Consider the following 25708-nt stretch of genomic DNA (forward strand, 5'->3'; position numbering starts at 1 on the left):
GTATTTCTGTGGCACTTTTACAAATCGTATTCTGCTACATAAATATAAATTATATTAAAAATATTCTCACAAATTAAAGCAAAAAAAAGTTTTAGTAACTAAATGCTAATTAGTGCTTCGGAAAATGTTTAGGAATTTTGATAAATAAATGTACTTTGATAAAATAAAATTCAATTATTATAAATGAAACCTTAGAAAACTTAATTTTTCCTATATAGGGATAAAAAGTAATCAATAATTAAACATTTGTACCATTCAATAGCTTTGATTTAGCGTATTGGCACACTCACACTCTCATAATCCCAGCAGCTAGGGAAACTGGCAGAAGGACTGGTGAGTTCAAATCCAGCCTCAGCAAAGGCAAGGCACTAAGCAACTCAGTGATATACTATCTCTAAATTAAAATATAAATATATAAATTTAAAAATACTTTGGACTTGATTTATTCTCTTGAAGTAAAAAAAACAAAATATTTAAATTATTCTTGTTTTGTTTTGGTGGTGCTAGGGATTGAACCCAGGGGTTCAGGCCTGACTGGAAATCACTCTACTCACTGATCCATATCTCTAGCCCAGAGTAATATTATCTTTTTTTTTTCTTTTCTTTTCTTTCTTTCTTTTTTTTTTTTTTTTTTGCAGCACTGGGGAATCAAATCCAGAGCCATGTACATACCAAGCAAACGCTCTACACTTGAGCTATATTCCCAGTCTTGTTCATATCACTTTAATATTTAGGCTCATAATTTACTTTCTATAGAACTTTAGCATCTTTTCTATGAAATAGGAATGATAGGTTCAAACTATTTCAAGACATATTATTATCTGAACTTAGGAGAAGTCCTTTTCTGTTCATGTCTATTTGGGGTTTTGAATGTCTACTGTACCTGGTTGTCTGTCTTTCTCAAATCTGGGAAATTATTTGTTATTATTTCACCAAATAGGTTTTCTGTGCCTTTAGCCTGTAATTCTCTCTTGGTATTTCAATCATTTTTAAATTTGTTCTTTAATGGCATCCCATAGATCTTATTGTGATAATTGCTTCTCATTACTTTTTTCTTTATTATGGTCTGAATGTAATGATTTATCAGCTTTGTTTTCTAACCTCATATTCTTTCTTCTGTTTGATATAGTCTATTGGTGAAGCTTTCAACTGAGATTTTTATCTGATTTACTGATCTTTTCATTTCCAAAATTTCTATTTTATTTTTTTTTTCAAAATCATTTTCTCTTTATTGAATTTCTCATTTTATATATGGCATTATTTTCATGAATTCATTAATCATTTGACCATATTCTCTTGGAATTCATTAATCTTTTTCCAAAGGATTTCCTTTTGAATATTTGTTCCAGTATTTTATGTATTGAAATATCTTTGGCATTTTAAATCCAACTCCAAAACCACACACCTCTGCTGCTGTTGCCATGACCAGGACTGCCTGCCAGCACCCCACAGCTTACAGCTTTGCCACCATGGAGGACATGAAAGAATATAGCAACATAGAGGAATTCACAGAGGAATCCAAGATCAATGAGAGTAAAAAATCAGCAAGATGATGGTAAAATGTTTATTGGAGACTTGAGCTGGGATAAGAGCAAGAAAGATCTGACTGAATATGTGTCTTGATTTGGGGAAGTTGTAGACTGTATGATTAAAACAGATCCAGTCACTGGAAGATCAAGAGGATTTGGATTTGTGCTTTTCAAAGACGCTGCTAGTGTTGATAAGGTTTTAGAAATAAAAGAACACACACTGGGTGGCAAATTGATATGCCCCAAAAGGGCCAAAGCTTTAAAAGAGAAAGAACCCTCTAAGATTTTTGTGGGTAGATTGAGCTCAGATACTTCTGAAGAACAAATTAAAGAATATTTTGGAGCCTTTGGAGAGACTGAAAATATTGAACTTCCATAGATACAAAAGCAAATGAAAGAAGAGGATTTTGTTTTATCACAAATACAGACATTGTTAGAAAGCAGATATCACTAATTTGGTTCTGGGAAGTGTGAAATCAAAGTTGCATAGCCCAAAGAAGTATATAGACAGCAACAGCAACTACAAAAAGGAGGAAGAGGTGCTATAGCTGTTAGACTAGGTGGTACTAGAGGTCGTGGCCAAGGTCAACAGTGCACTTACAGCAAGACATCAGGAGGGAGTGGTAAGCACCAAAATAAAAGATGCTAAAGAAACCCATCTTTCAGGACAACATTGAAGTTTGGTCTTCTGTTGATCTAAGATGATTATTTTGAAAAAGACTTTCTAGTGTATAAGACACAACTATGTCCAAATGTATATAGCCACCCATTAGTTGTCTTTGTTTTTACTTTGTCCTTTGCTATCTGTGTTATGACTTAATGTGGATTTGTGTTTGTACAAATTTTATTTGTATGATTTCATTTTAAATCTCAAATAAATCCTTCTTTATGTGATTCTTAAATTTAAAAAAATATTTTTGAGATCTCTTTTTATAGAATTATTGATTTTAGGAGATGTCATATTGTCTTTTGTTCATATTAAGTTTCTATCCAGAGGTTTGCACATTGGTTGGGATGGATTTCTTCCTCTTTTATAAGCAGGCCTTCTTAATAAGTAGCCTTATCTTGCTGATGGGTGTCATGTATCAGTTTGTTGTATGGTGTTGATTTATTTCCAATGGGGCCTTATAGTGCAAACATCCTGTGCCCCTTTAGTTATAAGTTATGGCTACCATATGTTGTATACTGTATCAGATCCTGAGGGACCTGTTTTTTGTCTAAGTCCAATAAGAGTGGTATTCCTCTAGTAATCAGGCAGGTGTGGTATAGACCACAAAGTATATGTGATACACCATCTTCAATTACTCCTAAAATAGGAATAGAAGCCCTTATTAGGTGGTGGGGTTTCAATGGGTACTGTTAGACTTGGCAGATACTTAAAAACAAATCTGATATAGCTGTTCCAATCATGGTAAAGGTTCTAAAAAAGCTATAAGTTTATGTATCCAGTTATGTTTAAATAGCAGGTTCTTTCAAGTTTAAGCAGAACAGGCTTATGCCTTAAATCTGGGCTTAATTCTGTTCAGGTGAGCTGGTAGTGTAGTTCAGAGGATTTACCCTAAGTGCAAGAGACACTAAGCTTGATCCTCAAGTATTGGGAAAAAGAAAGAAAGGGCAAAATAATTATAAAATAATAAAAAATAAGAGTAGATAAATAATAAAATGTAAGAGAAAAATAATGCAAATATTAAAAAAGAAAAATTCAGGAAGAAGAAGAGAAAATTCAGTTAAAGAAGAAGAAAATATATAATAAGACAATGGTTGGAAAAAACAATGAGAAATGAAAATAAATAATAATAATAGAATTCACAAAGATGAAACAAAAGAAAAGAGTAAAAATGTCTCCTAGGGAGGGTTCTGGGCATCATTTCTCTCTGGTTCTGACTGGGATCCTCTAGGGAGGGCTGAGTTGCAGTGCAGCCTGTTTTTAGGCCTCTTAGGTATAAACAAGTAAGTTGAGGTGGAAAGTTGCTGTTCCCCACCTTTCTTGATCTAATGGGTTAAGAAAAATGGTAATCATGCCTAATGTATATTTCCTCCAGAGGGTTTTAGACTGTACATGTAGACATATGGAAACTTGAGATCTGAAATGAGGCCATCTCATCTACCTGGTTTTAGTGGAGCATGAACTTTGCCCAAGAGGCCTATATTGACTCTAGAGATTTTTTTTAGACGTGTACCTGGAGGCATGTCAAATGTTAAGCCAGGACAGATCCTGGAATACCTCCAAGAGTGGAGGAAACAGTTAAATCAGTGAGCTTTATGTTGGATGGAGTTTGGGGAACTCAGGAACTTGGTAACCTCAACCCTGGTGCCTTCAGATCTGGCCCCTGTTTGAAACAATATGTAATTGATATAGCTTTATGTCACAGAAGGCAAGATATCACTGCCACTCTTCCCTCCACTCCCCTTCCTGTTGCAGACCCTGCTTCCCACAGAAAATACCTGTTGCCAAGCTTGTTCAGATACTGTCATACATCCTGACCATGTGTGTGTGACCACTGTCTACCAGGTCAGTGCAGTGTGTGTCTCACAGACCCTGAGTTGTGATTATGCCAGATATATGATTCCCAGAGCAGTAAATACTTCTTAAAGTGGCTCCTTTATGTAGCACTCTAGAGGTTCTTTGAGAGATGCAGTAGTTCCTTCTCTAAAAATAGTCTGTTACAGACTTCAGATCATGCATTTACTTAAGCTATGTGTCTATCATATACAGCTCTCTGTACCACACAGTGGCATGTGTTCTTTGAAACCCTCAGAAGGGAGAGACACTTTTGCCTACCAAGGAGCTGGGTACCCAGAGCTGGGGTATTACTACACATGCATCATCCGATGTTAGAACTGTAGCTATCAAAGTCTAAGATATCTTTAGTTAAGCCTGTAATTGACCAGAATAAAAACATTATGAGGAGATAAAAACATATTATATGGTTGTATATTCTCAATACTACACATTTAAGTATGTAATAAATTTTCTATTTTTATTCTCTTGTTAAGCCATGATGGATATATTTAAAAACAATGGGCAGTGTTGATGTGAATATGAAATTGCTGAGTGAAGGATGTGATCCGTTTCCTCAGAGGATAATAGAGAGTATTTGTTTATTTATTTATTTTTGATTGAAGTTCTTTGAAAGCAGAATTTTGGTGACTTGGGAAATTTGTGCTTCTATAACAGAATTTCAACATATGTATTTTGAAGCCCAGGATCCACCAATAATACTGAAAAGGAAAAAAAAAAAAGCAAAGACCACCTTACATACACTTACTAACATATATGCCATCTTATATATTACAGTTGGTCATTTATTCACACCACCAAAAAAAGAGCAGAGTTTAGTGCCTGGAATGTATGTTGCTCCTGGTAATAAAGGTGACATGAGTTGTGATCAATTTCTATAAGAGGCAGCACAACAAAGATGACTTGACTTAGGTCAAGTGAGAACAAGATTCTCAACTGCTATACTGAAGTGTATTAGCTCTATATGCCTGATGTTAGAGTAGACTACAGATGGAGACAATAGCAAAACAGCATTTGATTTTTTCTGCCTCAGGGAAGAATGCAATAACTTACCTTTATATAAAAACACAGTGAAGGTAAGAAGCAAGTAAAATTGCCAAAAATAAAATATGAATCCTATGGAAACAACCAATTTTTGAAAAATTATAAGCCTAGCAATTACATTTCTATTTCTGTTTGAGACAACTTGATATGTCACAACATTATAAAGGAAGAGAAAAAAAAAATCCAAGAATTTCTGGCCATGTTTGGAATTATTTGGATTTAAATATAAACAAAAATCTGGGTGGTAAATCAAAGTGTATTATATTTCAATTGCCGATTCATTTTTTTGTCATGGATAAAGTTGTCTGCCATTTAATAATAGATCCTCAATACAAAATTTTACCATAATTAAAATTAGATCTTTATAACTTTGAACCATAGTGGACTAGTGTGAGTCTCCAGGAATATGATTAAATTACCTGTTATAATCTGTTAAATATACCATTTTTCACTTAACTTCTTTAACATTTCAAAAACTAACATTGTGTCAATTAATGTTTTATAAACTCTAATTTGTTACCAAGTTATTTCCTGAATAAGGTGGTATAGAAATCAAATAAGTAAAGGAATAGTTGATGCTAACAATAATAAATTTGAGAAAACTTCTGGTCCCAGAAGACCTGAAACATTTCATTTATTTTTTATTGCAAATAGTATTGAAACTCCAGAACAAAGTTTGAATGTCCAAGGACTGCCAGAAGAGTGCAACCAACAATTTCATGAAGCCCAAACCTTATATTTGGAGAAGTACCATACTTTCCACACAGAAATATGAAGATCACATGCATGCATCATGTAAGAAGTGATATTTCTCTTATTAGATGAGCTAATTATCAGAGTCTACATTACAAACAATAACACTCAGTTGCTCTCCTCACTGTCATAATCTGTGAGGCCACTCTGGGTCATCTGTCTTGTTCATTCAGATAAGAACATTAATTAAGAATCTGACTTTTAAGTGCATAGGAATGTTATAAATCCATGAAGCTATATGTGGTCACTCCTGTGCCAGATAAGAAGTAGGGGATCAATTTTGACAGTTTTCTTGATTTCATTAGCCAGTCTTTTAAGTAAGTATTATCCTTTGTGCTTTGTCATTTTTGAACAGTAAGGACACATCTTTTTCCCAGAGTGCTGCATTTTCTGCTTGCAGCTGGTATGAATAAACAAAGGAATCAATGGCCTTGTGTAGGAAATTTGATCAAAAGCAACTCTTATCTTTGATGAATAACTTTGTAAGAGGAGTTAAGAATAGGAACAAACTGGATTAAAGCTGCGTGTGTATACAAGTATCAAATGGATTTGAAAACTTTTTTTATATTCTTATAACTATAAGTCATCAGAATAAAAAGTGGGAGTTCTGTGTACTTCTGATGGCTGACTTAGCCATAAGGATATGGTTAACTGCCATTAGAAATTAGATGGAATTATGAATATGGATAGGCTGGCATGTACTCTAATTATCATGTTCCCAGTTTTGGGGACACTGCTTTTCTCACAATAAGGGCTTGAAAATTGTTTATTTGGTGGTTAAATGAATAGAGCAGAGTTAGATATTGGTTTGGGGAGAAAAACCATCAGGAGAATAAAAGCCCTGATATTCACAGAATATAGAGCTGAAGGATAAGAATTGGGATTCCTGCAGACCAATTGATCTCAAAAAGGTCTAACTGGGTAAAATCCCAGCAGCTTTCTGGAGTGTAATGATGGAAGGCAGGGTATAGGCTGAGTGTAAAGATAGAAGTAGGTCTGAAATAAATGTCAATAAGGTCACATAAGAAGATATTCGAGGAAGTAGCCTTACATAATAAAACTCAGATTCTAATTCTAACATGCTAGAGGTTGTGTGAATATAGTTTCTCGAGTAAGAAGTGTTTAAATTTGTCACTGTCAGCTCAGCTTTGGTTACCTGGATAATATTCTTTTGTTTGTTAGGGTCTGTAAACAAGTCAATATGGTGCCTGGCATTTTGCAGAGGGAGTGGTTTGTGAAGTAACACCAGCAAGCCATTAAGTGTGGAGATTCCTTATTGGTTGACTGCTGTATCTAGTTTATGTTAATTAAGATAAGCTGTGTGGAATGTATATACACCCCTCCTGTCCTACAATAAAGGGCTCCTACTCCTGCTGTATCAATCTACACAAGTTGTTCTTCACCCCCTGGTTATTTTGCTGCAGCCGGACTGCGGCATTTGTTAATCTCCAAAATGAAATTAATACAATACTTTGTAATGTAATGATGAAAGAAAATATGTGATTCAATTGAAACAATGTCCAGAAAATATAAGAAGTGTATTAGAAAACATTGCTATTATTGAAGAAAGGAGAGAAAGAGTAGCAAGAGAATAAGACCAAGAAGGGACCTGATGATGAAACTGAATATTAGATAATTACTATGGTAATTAGATTCAAGAAAATTAAACAGTCTAGTTATTATGGTATTTAATGCAATTTTGGTCACAAGAACATGATAGAAATGCATGTTAGAGTTGTGTCAAGATATTGGAGTAGAAAATACCATCAATTTTGCTTTGATTCTTAGTTACCTAAACTTAAAGATACATGTACATTCCTTTAGATTTTGTAAAATAGAGAAAAAGATACAGTAAACATTAACTATGGGAAACGAGGACTCTAACAATAGATATCAAAGCAAATTTAAGAAACCAAACAAGAGCAAATATAAGAAGAATAGTACACTGCAGCCTTGACCTCCAGGGGTATTATGTTCCCTCCAGGGGTATTATGCCCCATGAAATGTGTGTGTAAATTTTTCTGGGTGTACCCATCTCTGGAGAGTCAGTGGGGATGTTAATAGGAAGTTAAAAACCAAAGCAGTTTTTAACAAGAAAAATCAATTCCAAACACAAAGTTCATAGTCTACTATCAATTTCAGAATTTCAAGAATGTGGTTTGTGCTTTCCGGGGAACTCCCTTCATTCCACATCATGGGCTTGTGGGTGAGTATTTATGATGGTCTGGAAAGTTTATCTTCAGTAACATATTTATGTAATTTTCTGTAATTGATAAATAACCAAACAAACTTGTAGTCTATATTTAAATTTTTCATATGTTTACAGTTCTTATGCTTTGTTTGTTTGGGTATAGCAAAATATGTCTCCTTTCAAATATTCTGTCAGTGATACACAGAAGACTGTTTGCAAACACATTAAAGTGATTCAGTAATTGATGACTCATAAACAAGAGATCAAGGTGTTTCTGGTGCTGGTTGTTGTTTTACTTAAGTGGAATGCAATTTAGGCTATTCATGGAAAGTGACATTGCATGTTATTTGATCCATCAGCTTTTTCAAGCTACTCTGAATTAGTGCTCACATCAAAATGACTAAAGAAGAGATTATTCTTTTTGTGAATTTACCACATATATACTTAACTATTCATATTTAATCATCCTATAAATTATAATATAGACATTGTATTATCATACATAATAATATGGATACTACAAAGATTTGTATAAAAGTCCTGGCTTGGCTACTGATTAACGAGCTAGTTAATCCTGTCAAAATACTAATTCTTTCCACATCTAATCTTATCAAAATACTGTTCACTTTGTAATACTGTCATGAAAAGTGAAAAAAGATAGCCTCTTCAACAAATGGTTCTGGGAAACTGGAAATCTATGTATAGTAGAATGAAATAGAACCCCTATCATTCACCCTACACAAAACTCAACTCAAAGTGGATCTAGGATGTAGACATTAGACTACTAGGAAAAAAAAAAAACAGCCCAAATCTCCATCCGGCTGGCTAGGAACCAAATTCCTCAATAAGACTCCTAAAATGCAAAAAAATAAAATCAAGAATCAATAAATGGGACAGTATCAAACTAAAAAAAAAAAAAAAAACTTCTTTAGAGCAAAATAAATAGTAAAGAATGTGAACAAGAGCCTACAGAATGGGAGAAAATCTTTGCTATGATGGTGGCATTTATCTCCAGGATATACAAAGAATTCAAAAATCTTAACACCTAAAAAATAAATAACCCAATCAACAAATGGATAAAGGAACTCAACAGGTACTACAAGTAAAAATAAATGTTGGACAGGATTTGGGGAAAAAACATTGACTTATACATTGTTGGTAGGACTGAAAATTTGTACAACCTCTCTGGATAGCAGTTTGAAGATATCTTAGAAAACTTGAAATGGAACCATCATTTGACCCAGTTATCCCACTCCTCAGATTATGTCCAAAGGACTTAAAATAAGAATACTACAGTGACAGAGCCACATCATTGTTTTTTAGCAGCTCAATTCACAATAGCCAGGCTATAGAAATAACGTAGATGCCCTACAACATATGAATGGATAAAGAAAATGTGGTATATATGCACAATTGAATATTATTCAGCCATAAAGAAGAATGAAATTATGGCATGTGTTGGTAAATGGATGGAATTGGAGATTATCATGCCAATGAAATAAGCTAGTCCTCCAAAACAAAGGCCTAACATTTTCCTTAACATGTGGTTGCTGACCCACATTATGCAGGGAAGAGGGAAGAATAGAAGTTCATTAGATTAGACAAAGAGGAATCAAGGGAAGCTGGGGATGGGGATAGGAAAGGCAGTAGAATGAATTGGACATACATTTCCTATGTTAATATATGAATACATGACCAATGAAATTCCATATCATGTATAACTGCAAGATTGGGACCCTGCTTAGATTAAGTTATACTCCATGTTTATATAATGTCAAAATACACTCTACTGTCATGTATATCTAAAAAGAATAAATACAAAATAATAAATAAGTAAAACATGAATGAAACTATGTCTTCCACTTTATCAACAGCTAACTAATGTGAATGATTATTAAGTAACACAAATAAACATGAAGTGTAGGAATCCCTGAAAGAGTCTGGCAGACACTTGAGTTTAGAAATGTGTCCTCCTGTGCTCAAAATTCAAATTTTTAAAAATCTGTCTCTGACTCAAAATGGGTTTGGGAGGAAGAGCAAGGGAGGAAGATCACCTCTAGATAGGGAATAGGGGTGGGAGGGAAAGAGAGGGAGAAGGGGAATAGCATGGATCGTGTTGTATTATTTAAAAAAAAAAAAAGATTACCTAGTTGAAGGAACACTAAAATTAAAAAAAAATCTGTCTATGAAAGCTTTGGTAATAAAATTGCTACAATAATCAGTTCAAATGAAATTTTAGATTGACTTGTGTACCCCACCAATTCAACCTACAGTGTTGATGTAGTGGAAAGGAAGGATTGTTCACTTCAATCCTCAGACACTCAACATTTTATTAAAATATGGACTCAGCCCACCTCTTACTTGACAACAAATGTTTAAGTAAATTATGTTTAAATGTTAAAATGTTTAAGTACATTAATGATTTATTAATATTGGAAGAAACAAAAGTACCCCAAACATGAAACATTTGCAAAAAAACTGAATTTTTCAGCATTTAATGGAAAAATATGATACCATAACCAGAAAATGCAAAGCAGATGAGTGTCCTCTCAGATCTTATACCAAAAGGGAAGTATGCACGAGCAACCAGATTGCTGTCAAAGATGCAAAAGGCTTAGGAGCATGTATAATTCTTGTATCATTTAGTTTAAAATTACAAGTACATTCCAAGTGACCTTGAAAAGCATCTTGAATTGTTTTGATCAAAGTAATTGTTCATGAATAAAACTGAGAATAATTAAAGTTGGATTTGTTTGTCTTATGTCTTATCTTTCTCGCTAATGTTCAAGAATGATAATTATAAAATTCATTAATAATTAACATTGCTCATATGCTGCAAATACAAATGTCTGAATTCAGTTTTGGATTGCAAATTGCCTTAAATCTGATATGCTCAAAGAACATATAACAGAGAAATTGTTAATTTGTCCCATCATCTGTACACTGAATTAAATTTGGGGGGATATTCTAGCAAGAAAAATGCTATGATTTCATTATATAATTCACAATAATAAATTGAATTATAATGTCTAAATATTTGTAAACAATGAAGTGTTTTGAATAAGAAAAATCTTAATTAATATATAAATATATTTATACTTTGGAAAAAATATTAATAAAATTACTAAATATTTTTGTTCACAAGTAGAATTTGCTCATGCCCATTTTATTTTCTCTGGTATGCTTTTCTTACCTGTCTTCATCTGTTTAGACAATATTGATCTCCCTGCCAAGTGCTGTTTGCACTGTCTTTTAGTGATTTAGTAGTTATATACACATACTCACAAAGTGCTAGTTTTCACCTTCATAGAAGGATTTTTAGAAAGCAAGTCATTCCTATTTTAGAACATTTCTATTATTACAATAATGGTCATGCAAGCATTATTTCAAATAAAATTTATTAATAAAAACTAGAAATATTAAGTAGGAGCCAAGGCAGAAAGAAAAAGAGATAAAACACATTTTATAGTACTACTAGGATATTCTTTTCTGTTAACTTAATCTTATATTTTTAATAATGAACTTAGAAGAAATAAGGAAGCCTATGTAGAGCATACTAAATTTTGGAATCTCACTCTGACATTTGCTAATAGCAGAGTATATAAAAGGAGACAATTTTGATACATGTATACAATAAAAAATAGTCTGCATATATGTTACATGTGGATTGTGCTCATGCAATCCAATATAATCTAAAAAATTACCGGAATGATCAAAGTGATAGAACCAAACTTTCATAATCTTAGCTATCAGGAAAAATTTTGTTTCTTTAGCATACATATAAAGGGCAAGCTGATTCTATTATTATCCTAGTAATGGTAATAATTTTAAGTTTATTTATATCTTTAATATAGAAGATATCTTGAATATGAATAGACTTATGTAAACTGGAAGTGAAAGTACTCTAGATAATCTATAAAACTCTACCTACAGTGTTTTTTAAAAAGAAAATCTTCATACATATATACATGTATATATTATATACACACATATATACACACACATAATACATATACACACTTGCATTCACACACACACACACACATACACACACACACACAGTATATATTATGCCTGCAATCCATTACTGAATTTTTTACTTGTAAAGGATAAATAAATATTGGAATTTGACATTCTTAATTACAAATTTTTCCATCTTCTCTTCATTATAAAATATTTTATCACAATTTAAATACTTGAATATATTATTCAGTTTTATGTTCCTATGTGGAAAACTTACAATTTACAATCTATATAATAATCATTTCCTTTTTCAAACTTAGTCTTTTCATAAATGGATATTACAATCTAACCAGTCACCTAAGTATAAAACTGATTGCTAAGTCATCCTGATTCCAATCTCACCTCTTCTCTGAATTCTACGCCAGAGCTGTACAGTTGAATTTTATGCAGTGGTGAACATGGTCTCCATCTGCACCATTCAGTGCAATGTCTATTTAGCACTTAAAATGTAACTAGTGCTACTGAGGACCTGAAGTTTTAATTTTATTCAGCAAAAGTAACATAAGTTTAAAAAAAGAAAACTCAAGTAATTACTGATGACCATATTGAGCAATTCAGTTATAGACATGTATACCTGACTATCAAATTTCTGATACCCTATAAGATTCTCAAATTTAAAAACTATTGGACCCAGGAACATTGATTTTTCTGTTTCACTAAGTAGGTTTATCTCACTTTTCTACATAAAACTTGCCATTGTCACATTTTATCTGCTTATTTTATTGTACTATTTAATATTACTTTTATTGGAGCATACGTGTGTTTGGTCTATTTCTTGATTACATGTGTGCACACAAATGCACGCACACACACAAACCAAGAGGAAGGTAACTTACCCATCTTATTCAACACTCTATTACAGAGTCTAGAAACAGTGTTATAGTACTCAACATTTATTGAATAGATGAATAAAGGCACTGATAAAAGAAGAATCATAATAATAACCATAGTCAAATGGCACTGAGATAAAAGGTAGGAAGTTAGTAGCTAGACTGTAATTAATTGCATTGATCTGCCTTTTATGAATAATCTTTCTTTAGGCAAAGAAGTGATTTATCAGCCTGTTCCTTTCTATGTACAAATATATTTTAAGAACACTCACCTTACAAGTTATTTTAGTGCTGGGATGATATGCAGCTTGTGGATAGCAATTAGTCAATAAATGTTGAACATACAAAGAATTATTAGCAATAGCAGTTATTGCTCTTTCAGTCTCTACTTTGATGTGAAAGTTATCCTTAGCCTAATTTCTGATATCTGTTTCTTCATCTGCTTCAGAACCAGTTGGATGTTTCGATCTCTGTTTTTAAAACTAAAAACCTCGTGAGAATGGATTTTTGTTTGTTTGTTTGCTTGCTTGCTTGCTTGTTTTCCCCATCTGGAGATTGAACTCAGTGGTGCTTTACCGATGAGCTACGTCCTCATCAAGTTTTTTATTTATTTTTAAATTTAGAAACAGTATTGTTAAGTTGCTTAAGACCTTGCTACATTGCTAAGGTTGGCCATGGATTTCGGATCCACCTGTCTCAGTCTTCCCAGTCACTGGGATTACAGGCATGTGCCGTGCCACCCAGCTAAGAATACAGCTCTTCTTTATGCCCATTTTAAAACAATTAAAATTGCCCTATAAATGGATGTATAATAAAACACATGTACTTTTCCTCTAGTTAGTATCTTTTATAACTATTTTAGAAAATTTATATTTCTCTCCAATTTAAAATGACTCAGCAATCATAATATTGATCATTTAAAATAATATCTTACCATATACATTAACTTGCTAAGTTCAAATCTCATGATATGGGCATTACAAAAATTTTCTTGAGATTTTATTGTATTTTACCTTTCTTAAAAATTTTTAAGTTGTCAATGGAACTTTATTTTATTTATTTATATGCAGTGCTGAGAATCAGACCCAGTGCTTCACACATTCTAGGCAAGCACTCTACCACTGAGCCACAACCCTAACCCCTGCCTTTTGAAAGTATTGTATTCTTCACTGATTTTACTTACAAAAACAAACAAACAAACATTACAACAACAAAAACAAAAATCGCAAGGCTATATAGTATGTGAGTTCATTCTGGAAGAATCTTTAATGTTATTTTAACTAGCATATTTATAAGCAACAGGATAGTACAATAAATCAAAAAGCAGTTTGCTCTGAAATTCCAATGCACAATGTATGTCAAATTCAGAAAGTAAAGAAAGGAAAACACATTTGTAACAAGAATGTAGTAGCAGTTTGCTTAGAACTCTACACTTGTCCATAAGCCATCAAGTTACAGTAGCAGGATCTGGCAGTAGGTTAGAATGAACTATTTATATGTAAAAACTCTATCCATTTAGAATGCAATAAAAACAAAAAAAATCAATATTAATACATTTAAATTCAAACTGTCATCAGAACTTTGCAATAGCAATCAGTCATATTTACCAAGGCCACGTATGTAATAATCCTCCTGATCCCTATATAATTACTAGCTTTGCCTCTTGAATTATCAACAGCTCTCATGGCTTATTGCCTCATACTTGCTTAATAAGCATCTGCAATCAATAATCTTGCCACAGAGTAAGAGGCAACCAGCCAGTCATGCCCAGGGTATAAATGCCGCAGAAGTGATCATTACATCGGTGTGAAAGACAAGGAGGTGGCTGTGCTAATGGGAGAGGCATGCGGTAAAGAGGTAATTTAGAAAATCTGCTTACTGGAATGTGTATGTCTTACCATAGCTGGTGGTGTCTCAGCTACGAGGAATAGTCACCCTTGAAAACACATCTTCAAATTCTTCCCAGAGGTGCTTTTATGGTGATCATCATCTCCAGCATCTGTCTTCTGTATCTTGCTATCAACATAACACATCCGGTTTGCCTCAAGTGCTTTTTGCACCACTAGAATAGCAAATAGTTATTTTCTTTATTCACATGGTATATGTTGAGAAACCAGAATTTATATGCAAATTTGAGTATTAGTGACACTTTGATGACAAGAGTTTAAGGACCAATTGTATTTGTCAAAAATGTTTGAAAACCCCTATTAGCGCCATCACATGCATTGAAAATCTGATGGAGAAAGTACGGGGTATGAAAACAAGATCATATTGCTTGTTTTATTCTGTGTGTGGAACTACAAAAATTCTGACATTTTTACAAAAGGATCAATGGAAGATAACATCATCAAGATAATTTCATTTAGTTTTAACCTTTTAAATATTAATTATAGTTGTTATTGATATTATTTAAAAATTACTATTTATCCATAATTTAGAAAACTTTTACAGAAGATATTTTTAAAACATTTCTTTTGCTCCCTTGGAATTCACATTATGGATAACATAGGAAAGTAATCATTTGAAAAAATATACCTTGGAAATACTTATATTAATTATTATTTATGAATAAGACTGAATTACATTTAAAGTTAATTATAGTATGACTTCATATTGTATAATATGCTGACTGGTATATTAGACAGTGCACCCATGCATTGTAGGGTGGAGCTTCTTTGGGACCTTAGTATCCCCAGGGGTAGATCCTCTCTTACAGTCCTGCACTTAACATCTCCTTGGAGGCCTCCTGAAGCTGTTGACTGAGAAAGGGCTGAGAGTGATGAGTCTCATGGTCAGGAACTGAAGAATGGGAGAATTTTGATGAGTGGTGAAATTAAAGATATAATTAAAGAAAGTGATGACCACCACAGATGGAACTCTGCTCATGAAAGTGATAGAAGTCTCCAATTGTTTCTAGAATAGGAGATTCTTCCTTTTGTTGTCTTAGTGCTTTTCCATAATTCCTCACAGTGTTCACTAATATTCAAGGAACTTTGGGGACGTCATGAAGGAGAGATTGATGAGACTGCATACAAGTCTTAGTTTTATGGAGAAGCACCAGCGCAGGAAGGATGTGGATAGGTGAGGACAAAAGGAAATATCCAGAATTTGTAATCAGACAATAAGGGGAATAGAGGGAATCAAGCTGTCTAACATCTGATTGTGATGTTTACATATTACATGTATGGAGATACCATGATGAATTCCATTAATCTGTATAATTACCAAGTGTTAATAATTATAATAAAAATGAAGGTGAAAACAATAAATGTATAGCCTCTCATCACACACACACACACACACACACACACACACACACACAAGAACATAGGCATTCATGCTTTTAGAAACATTGCTTGAAACAATGAGTTTCAAACATGTCTTATTAACTTAATATCAATGTCTCAAACACAGACTGACAACTACTGAATTAATTGACCCTTATCTTCATATTTATCTTTACTTCCAAATAAAGAGCAGAATTAGAGCCTTCTCCTCTCAGGAAGACATTTCACTATGTTCTTGGCAAATTTATTATTTAAATAACTAATTAAAGTATATCTAAAAATTTGGGATTTGTGCTATGTAAGTAGATTTTAGCTGCTTTTGTCCAAAACATGAGTAGTAGTGTGACATGATATATTATTTTTATAATAGCAACTATTTTAATATTTGTCAATATCCAATAACATCATGCTTTAAATTTAAATATACACAATAAAATTTTCTCAAAAAATAATGAAGTTAGCACCAATTTAAGAATAAATGAGAAAGAACAAGTTACCTAAAAGTACATAATTATAAAGCTTTATTTTTTAAACCCAAAAACAAACTGAAATCTGAAAGTCTGTCATGTAAGTGTGATTATTTTTTTTCATATTTTGTATTAATCTTCACAATAAATTCAAAGAAAAGTTATTTTAAGTATAATTAAAATTATGTGTATTGTTATCTTCTACTTAATAAAAAAATCTCATTGACCATATTTGTGTTTGTGTATCTAATTATGTTGGCAGAAGTCATGTTACTTTAATTGTCCTGATCTAATGACAAAAGCATTTATCTATGGGATGAATTTGGTCACAGTGAAGGAAAACTATCATTGTGTACAGAATAATGTATGAGGAACAAAGGCTTACTGATAGTTCAGCTGGGGAGAGGAGGTGGGGGAATTGAGGTTTTCCATCCCACACAGCAACAGCAAACTGAGAATTGGGAAGAGCCCATGATGAACTATTTACCAGCCACAGCAGCAGCTGTGTTTCTCAAACATCAGTCTTCATATTAGTTTGATGCTGTTAATTTGAATATTTTAGCATTGTATTCATATTTAACTTACATATTTTAGTTGATATACTCTATCATAAAATCTAAAGCATTGAATGCTATATTTGCACATATTTAGATCAGAATAGTAGAACATATATATTTGAACTAAAGACTTGAGGTTCACATTACTTAGGTTTATGAGACACTAATGCATAGAGTGTTTATTAATCCTTAATAAATTTCTAAAGTTTGTAAAATAATAGGAACAAATTACTTTCCAAATATTATATTAGAATATTTTATAAGAACTTTGATTTCTCTGGATTCATTAGGAACATTTCCCACTTTTGCCTCTGTGTTCACTGCTACTTCCTGATTAGACTTTCTTTTCTGCTCACACTCCCATGAATTTTAATTATCCATATATCTCAATTTACACAGGTTTGTTCCACTCTTGACTTACCATCATATGTTTCTCTTGAAAACATTGTAACATAGTATTTTTATTTATTTATTATTCTTAAATGTGTATATCATATATAGCATGTACATGATATCTGAAGCTATTGTATATTTATATTTACATCTATATATTTATGTCTACATCTATATCTAATCTATCTGGGTTCTTCCAAAACCTGTAAACTCCTTGGAGATGAGTGTGAATACACTGCCTGGCACATACAGAGAAGGGCATTATGAGCATTTGCTTATGCGTAGAGTAAAAAAAAATGTACCCAGAAATAGCACATACAAAGTCACCATCAATGAATTGTATGTATAACAGGTTAAAGAGGAGACATACTTTGGAGAATGGGTAGAGATAAAGAAACTTTATATCTAGATTATCTACTTTTTTTCAATAAAATTTTATGTTCTTTATTCCAGTACAAGAAGATGACTACTGAGTTAGAGTTAAGTTTTGAAACCAGGAATTTTTAGTCTTCCAAGTTAATACTTTTTCAGGATTATTTAGCCACTATAGGTTTCTTGCACTTTCATAAGAAAGAACTTTTATAATACCTTGACAATTTTTAGAAAGAGATCAACTGAAGCAGACCAACTGCATATCCCAGACCAACCAGACAGCAGGCTCCCCATCTACCAACAGGGCCACCACTGAACTGCCATTGCTGGCTCATCTCCAAAGGTGGCTGCCTCCATCTTGGGACTTTTCAGCAATGCCATTGCCACCTTGACATGGTAACCTCCATCTTAGGACACCAGACGGGACCTGGAGACAGCTGTCTACTGCAGCACCAGCCAGCAATACACTGCATTTTTGAATTGGCCACCCACTATCTCCACATGGCCTGCCCTCACTTCTCCATTTCAGAAAGCAATTACCTCTATCTTCAGACACCTCTGCTGCCATCTTGAGTTACCTGAGCTACTGACATTGCCATCTTGAGTTGCGGCAGCCTCCATTTTGGGAGACTGGCCAGGTCCTGGAAGCCCAACATCAAGGTACCTATATATTTGCCACTGAGGTTGCCACAATCTAAGAAAGCAGCCATTTTTACCTGGGGACACCAGCAAGGGCCTGGAAGACCATCATTACCTGAAGGCTGGGTAACACCTAAGGTCTCCCTGTTAGTTGTGGTAATAGCCACTGTTTTGCTACAGAGGCAGGAGAGGGCCTTACACAGGGTCAGTAGTTTGGAAGAGGGTGTGATGGTATCTTGTTTCTAGCTGGCCCAGCCAAACAGTCTGGCACCCACAGTGTTTCCATGGTCAACTCAGGCCAGCAATGGCTGGGACCCAACACCAGCCTGGTCCTCAACTCCCTCCCCAATCCGCATTCACTGATCACCTGGTTCTGCTGGTTTGCCAATTAAAGAGGCTCTCTGGCTCCCCAATCCCCAGTCTCCCAAACTCTCCCTAGCTACCAATTCAGCCCAGGGCTTGCAGCTACATAGGTGGCCCAGAGCTCTCCATGCGTGGTCATGACCCACCCAATATAGAACAGCTACCCAGGATAGGCACTCAGGTCCTAGTGCTCAGCCCTCAGAATCTCTGGAGCAACACATGCCTGATTGGGAATTCCAAAGGGTTGGAGCATGAGAGATAAAGTTCAGAGACTAAATAAGAGACAAGGGATTATGGGGTCCACAAGTGATATAAGAAATAAAGATCAGGCTCTTACATTGCATGAGAGGACCCCAGAGGAGATTCCTGGGGTACAATCTTCCAACTGAGACTGGCAGTTGCCACACCCTGCTTCCAGGAGTTCCACCTACAAGACTAACTGTTCCACTCTAGAGACCCAGATTTTCTCCAGGGCAAAGATACAAACAAATTCCAGAGAACCCTGACTATGAAATGAGAAAGGAAGCAGAGAAATTACTGAATGCCAACAGAAAAAAAATTGCTCAAGTTTCATTTGAGATTTTTTTTTCTTTTCTTTTCCATATTGAATCCAAGTACTTTTCATGCATCAGGCTATTGAGGATTGGGATGTCTGAATATTATATTACAGTTTAATTGTATATTATTTTATTTTTATTTCTGCAGATTTTTTTTCTATTTCTTTTGATCACAGACAACTTCTATTGATTCTGCTTTTATTCGTACTATGATCTACTACTTCTATCTTCTCCACTCCCCTCATAAACATCACATCCTACACCCCCCGTTCTCTCTTTGTCTACCATTAGAAATTGTAGACACTGTGGCAAACCTATTGTTTATATTGTGAACAATAATTAGAAAATTCATTTCTGTTTATTGCAACAAAACTGTAAAGAAATTAATAAGAGCTACTAGGCTTAAGGGTGCATATTGTTTACATTGGGTGCTGTTAATATTGATCTCCTCTTTAAAGGAGAAGTATTGGAAACCTGAGGGGTACTATAAGTCTATAGGGTAGAAACTGTAATACCTCGGATCCACACGGTTAGTCAGGAAACCCATGAACAGCATTAAAAAAAAGGGAAAAAAAAGCACCCCAAACAAAGCAAGATGCTAAAATAATAGAATCCATTGACAACACAGTAGAAGAAATGTCAGAGAAGTTGTTCAGAATATACATATGTAAACTGATTCACACTGTAAAGGATGATGTAAGAGAACAGATGCAGATACCAGAAGATCACATCAATAAAGAGATAAAAAACCAAACACAAATTCTGAAAAAAAAGAACTGATCAAAAATCTTTGAAATGAAGGAAACAATAAACCAAATTAAAAGTTTAATAGAAAACATCACCAACAGACTAGATCACTTGCAACAAAGGCAAATATATATAATCTTCAAAATAAAGTTGGCCACACAGTGAAGATGCTAATAAGCCATGAATAGAACTTACAAGAATAAAAGAATAACATGAAAGGGCTAAATTTAAGATTTATCAAAATAGAGGATGGATGGAAATACAAACCAAAAAAATGTACAATATTTTCAATGAAATAATATTAGAAAATTTCCCAAACCCAAACAATAAAATAGAAAATCAAACACAAGTGGCTTATATGACCCTAAATGTACAAAATTGCAATAGACCCACAAAAAGGCACATTATAATGAATATTCCTAGCATACAGAATGAGGATAGAATTTTAAAGAATGTAAGAGAAAAGTATCAGATTACATATTGGGGGAAACTAATTCAGATCTCAGCAAATTTCTCAACCCAGACTCTCAAAGATTCCTGGAATCACAAATACCAAGCTTTGAATTTATATCCAGTAAAAGTAAAGTAAGCTTCATATTTGATGATGAAATAAAACTCTTCCATGATAAAGAAAAGTTAAAAGAATTTACAACTAGAAAGCCTGCACTACAGAACAATCTCAACAAAATATCCCATAAATAGGAATATATATATGTTAGAGTCTGTAAACAAGTCTGGTTGGCGCCTGGCAAAATGCCAGAGGGAGTAGTTTGTGAAGTAACACCAGCAAGCCATTAAGTGTGGAGATTTCTTATTGGTTCACTGATGTATCCAGTTTATGCTAATTAAGATAAGCTGTGTGGAATGTATAAATACCGCTCCTTTCCTACAATAAATGGCTCCCACTCCTGCTGTATCAATCTACACATGTTGCACCCCCAGGTTATTTTGCTGCAGCCGGACTGCGGCAGATGGTGGCCCTTTATGGGGAGCCCTGGGACACTCAGGGGTAAGTGACAAAAAAAGCTGCCTGTCCATAGATAGGACAGGAGCAAATCTGCTCATCCCTAGGCAGATAGGGCGAGAGGAAAAATGGCCATTTTGAGAAAATGGAGAATATTGATACAGTATGTTTGTGTCTTGTTTTGTCTTGAAATGTTGTATTGTCTTTGTGACGAAAATATGGGAGGGGCGTTAAGTAAATTACTAAGAGAAGGAGGCACCCCAGTGGAACCAAGAGCAGTTAGGGCATGTGTTGATGGAAGCCCAGGAACTCTAGGCAGAAAGAAGAAAGTTCAGAGGAGGAAGGATTATCAAAAAAAAAAGTTGCAGCAAAAGGCTATTACTGAATACTTTTCGTTACCAGAGGGTGTGTGAATCGGCGCGGGCCACGTGCGAGAGCCGGTCATGGCGCACCAAGGACTTTCCAAGCAGCGGCAGCCAGCTCTTCCCAGCCCCCAGGCCGGGGAGAGGGACGCCTCTGAGAGCCCAAATCCAGGCACAGTCTCGCAGGCTCTTGCTCCCTGTGCCCAGAAGCAGTTTGAGTCCAGGACACTCCCCAGGGCCATCTGGGGCTGCCCGGGTGATACAGCCGGCAGAAGACACTACCGGTGTCCCTGATGTTTGGTCATTTTCAATGCCAATAACTGAGCTACAATGGTTCTCCCACACCTAGAAGCTAATGAGTAATGAGCGCCATTAAGGCCTATTTAAAATGTAAAAAACCTTGAGATACTGTACTAAATTGTTCAGAAGTTTGTTTTCTTAGCGCCTGCTGGAATACTACAGGATTTTCTTTAGCCATCCGGAGTTCTTGCCTTTGTCCCAGTACGGGTGAGGACAAAGGTGGAAGAATTTCCAGTGTTGCTGAGAACCGGACTGAGACTTCAGCTGAGAACTGGACGAGACTTCGGATCAAGCTAGCTGCCTGCAGAACTTACCTGGACTATGATTTAAGCTAGCTGCCTGCAGAACTTACCTGGACTGTGAGTTAATCTATTGAGACACTGCTTTACCTGGACTGAGACAATAAACTATAATCTACAGCAGATTGTAACTCGGTATCTTTGCAAACCGTGTCATTGCTGGGATAATTTTTCCAAGGGCTTCTTGCATGGAGCCATCAATTGGCTTGGTATTGTGACATTTTGTATCCTCCCCTTCTGCTTGTAGCAGATTATTTATGGTGTTTGTGTAAAAAACACTATGGTTGTTATTTAAATTAAACAAAAGGGGGAAATGTTAGAGTCTGTAAACAAGTCTGGATGGAGCCTGGCAAAATGCCAGAGGGAGTGGTTTGTGAAGTAACACCAGCAAGCCATTAAGTGTGGAGATTTCTTATTGGTTGACTGATGTATCCAGTTTATGCTAATTAAGATAAGCTGTGTGGAATGTATAAATACAGCTCCTGTCCTACAATAAATGGCTCCCACTCCTGCTGTATCAATCTACACAAGTTGCAGGTCACCCCCAGGTTATTTTGCTGCAGCCGGACTGTGGCATATATATATATATATATATATATATATATATATATATATATATATATGGAGGAACTACACTAAGTACACTAAGGAAATGCCAAACAAAGGAGAAACCAAGTCAAATTAAAAACCAAAAATAAACTGACATGACCGGGAAAACAAATCATAACTCAATAATAACCCTGAATGTTATTGGCCTAAACTCATCAATCAAAAGACACAGACTGTCAGATAGAATTTTTAAAAGACCCAACAATATGCTGTGTACAAGAGACTCATGCCATAGGGAAAGACGTTCAAAGACTGAATGTGAAAGGTTGGAGAAAATAACATATCTCTTGCATGGACTACATAAACAAGCAGGGGATTCCATCCTCATATCAGATAAAGTGGAACTCTAGCCAAAGTTAGTCAGAATCAAGAAAGAAGGACATTAAATACTGCTTAAGGGAATCATACATCCACAAGACATAACAATTGTAAATATTTATGTGCCAAGCAATGGAGCATCTATTTACATCAAACAAACCCTTCTCAATTTCAAGCATCAAATACTCAGTGACTTTGTTTTTCCAAACAAAATATAAACAAAGAAAATATAGAACTAAATAATACAATTAATAATTTAGACTTAACAGACATATAAAATATCTCATCCATCAATGAGTGAATACACTTTCTTCTCAGCAGCACATGGATCCTTCTCTAAAATAGACCATATATTATGTCACAAAGCAACTCCTAGCAAATACAAAAAATAGATATTACCCTGATTTTTATCAAATAATAATGGAATAAAAATAGTTTTCAATGATAAAATAAAAAATACAATCTACTCTAAAAACTGGAGATTAAATAATATGCTACTGAATAATGAATATGGATAGCAGAAGAAATGAGGGAAGAAATAAAAAAAATTCTTAGAGGTAAATGAGAACACTGATACAACATATCAAAATCTCTGGAATTACTATAAAGACAATACTAAGAGGAAATTTCATTACATTGAGCTCATTCATTGAAAGAATAAAAAGTAACAAATAAATAACCTAACATCACATCTCAAAGTTCTAGAAAAAGAAGAGCAAATCAACACCAAAAGTAGTAGAAAACAGGAGATAATTAAAATCAAAACTGAAATCAATGAAATTGAAAGAACAACAAAAATTTAAAAAATTTACAATATGAAAAGCTGTTATTTTTTAAAAAAAATTGATATAATGGTAATGAAGATAAAGAGATAGAAAACTCAAATTATAAAATTTGTGATGAAGAGAAATATCACAATGGATACTTCTGAAATACAGAAGATAATTAGAAGATATTTTGAAAATTTATACTCAAATACAATAGAAAATCTCAATGACATTGACATATTTCTAGAGAAATATGATCTAACTTAACTGAATTAGGAGAACATACCCAATTTATTTATTTTTTTTTTTATTGGTTGTTCAAAACATTATAAAGCTCTTGACATATCATATTTCATACATTTGATTCAAGTTGGTTATGAACTCCCAATTTTACCCCAAATACAGATTGCAGGATCACATCGGTTACACATCCACATTTTTACATAATGCCCTATTAGTAACTGTTGAACATACCCAATTTAAACAGACCCATTTCAAACAATTGAATAGAAGATATAATCCAAAATGTACCAACAAAGAAAAGCCCATGACCAGCCAGATTCTCAGCCAAGGTATATAAGACCTTCAAAAAAGAGGTAATAGCAATGTTCCTCAATTATGTCATAAAATAGAAAAAGGAGGGAACACTTCCAAACTAATTTGCCTTGGTACTAAATCCAGACAAAGAAATAAAACTTCAGACCAATAACCTGATGAATATAAGTATAAAAGTTCTCAATAAAATTCTGGCAAATCACATACAAAAACATATTAAAAAGATAGTGCACAATGAAGAATTGGGGTTCATCCCAGGGATGCAAGGTTGGTTCAACATATGGAAATCAATAAACAGCATTCATCACATCAATAGACTTAAAGACAAGGCTCTTATGACCATCTCAATAGATGTAGAAAAAGCACTTGACAACATAGAGCACTGCTTCATGTTTGAAACACTGGAAACACTAAGAATAGTAGAAACACACCTAAAAATTGTAAAAGCTATCTATGCTAAGCCCAAGGCCAGCATCATTTTCATGGAAAAAAAAAATTGAAAGCATTCCCTCCTAAAACTGGGATAAGACAGGGATCCACTCTTTCACCACTTTCTATTAAACATAGTCCTGGAAATTCTAGCCAGAGCAAATAGAGAAACCAAAGAAATTAAAGAGATACAAATAGAAAAATAAGAACTCAAATATTACTATTTGTCAATGACATGACTCTATATTTAGAAGATGCAAAAAGTTCCACCTAAAAACTTCTAGAGCTAATAAATAATTCAGCAAAGTAGCAGGCCATAATCAACATCCATAAATCAAATGCATTCATATACATCAGTTGTTGAGAGCCACAGCCGAAGGGGCCCCAGCAAACTTTCAGACTGCCAGCTGATGATTGGCTCACAGCGGCCCCAGCAACTTCTAGCTGATTGGCTCCTCTGCGGTGATGCTCATTGGGCTGTTTCCCTGCCCTTTCAGACCACGGAGCTGCTCATTGGGGGACTTTTTTGGCTCCGCCCATGCGACCCAGCCAATCGGCTTCAAGAGCAGGAAGAGTGGGGAGGTTGAGAGGCTTGTGGGAAGCCAGTGGTGGCAGTTGGGCTCTGAAGGTTTTCCTGAGGAGCTGTTTTGTTTGGCGTGTGTGGTTCTAAAAATAAAGTTCGTTTCTTTTGACAAGTGGCTCCTGAGTTGTGCCCAGCCAGACTGCAGCAATCAGTGATAAATCCACCAAAAGAGAAATTAGGAAAACTACCCCATTCAAAATAGCCTCAATAAACAAACAGAAAAACAAATACAGTATTTGGGAATCAATC

At 34.4% G+C, this 25708-nt stretch overlaps 1 pseudogene; it reads left to right on the forward strand.

Annotated features, from left to right (window-relative positions):
- The first annotated feature begins 1406 nt into the window (after window positions 1-1406).
- On the forward strand, window positions 1407-2178 carry LOC114102067 (heterogeneous nuclear ribonucleoprotein D-like pseudogene; annotated as a pseudogene).
- The last annotated feature ends 23530 nt before the right edge of the window (window positions 2179-25708 follow it).

This window comes from Marmota flaviventris, chromosome 7, assembly GCF_047511675.1.
Source record: "Marmota flaviventris isolate mMarFla1 chromosome 7, mMarFla1.hap1, whole genome shotgun sequence".
NCBI lineage: Eukaryota > Metazoa > Chordata > Mammalia > Rodentia > Sciuridae > Marmota > Marmota flaviventris.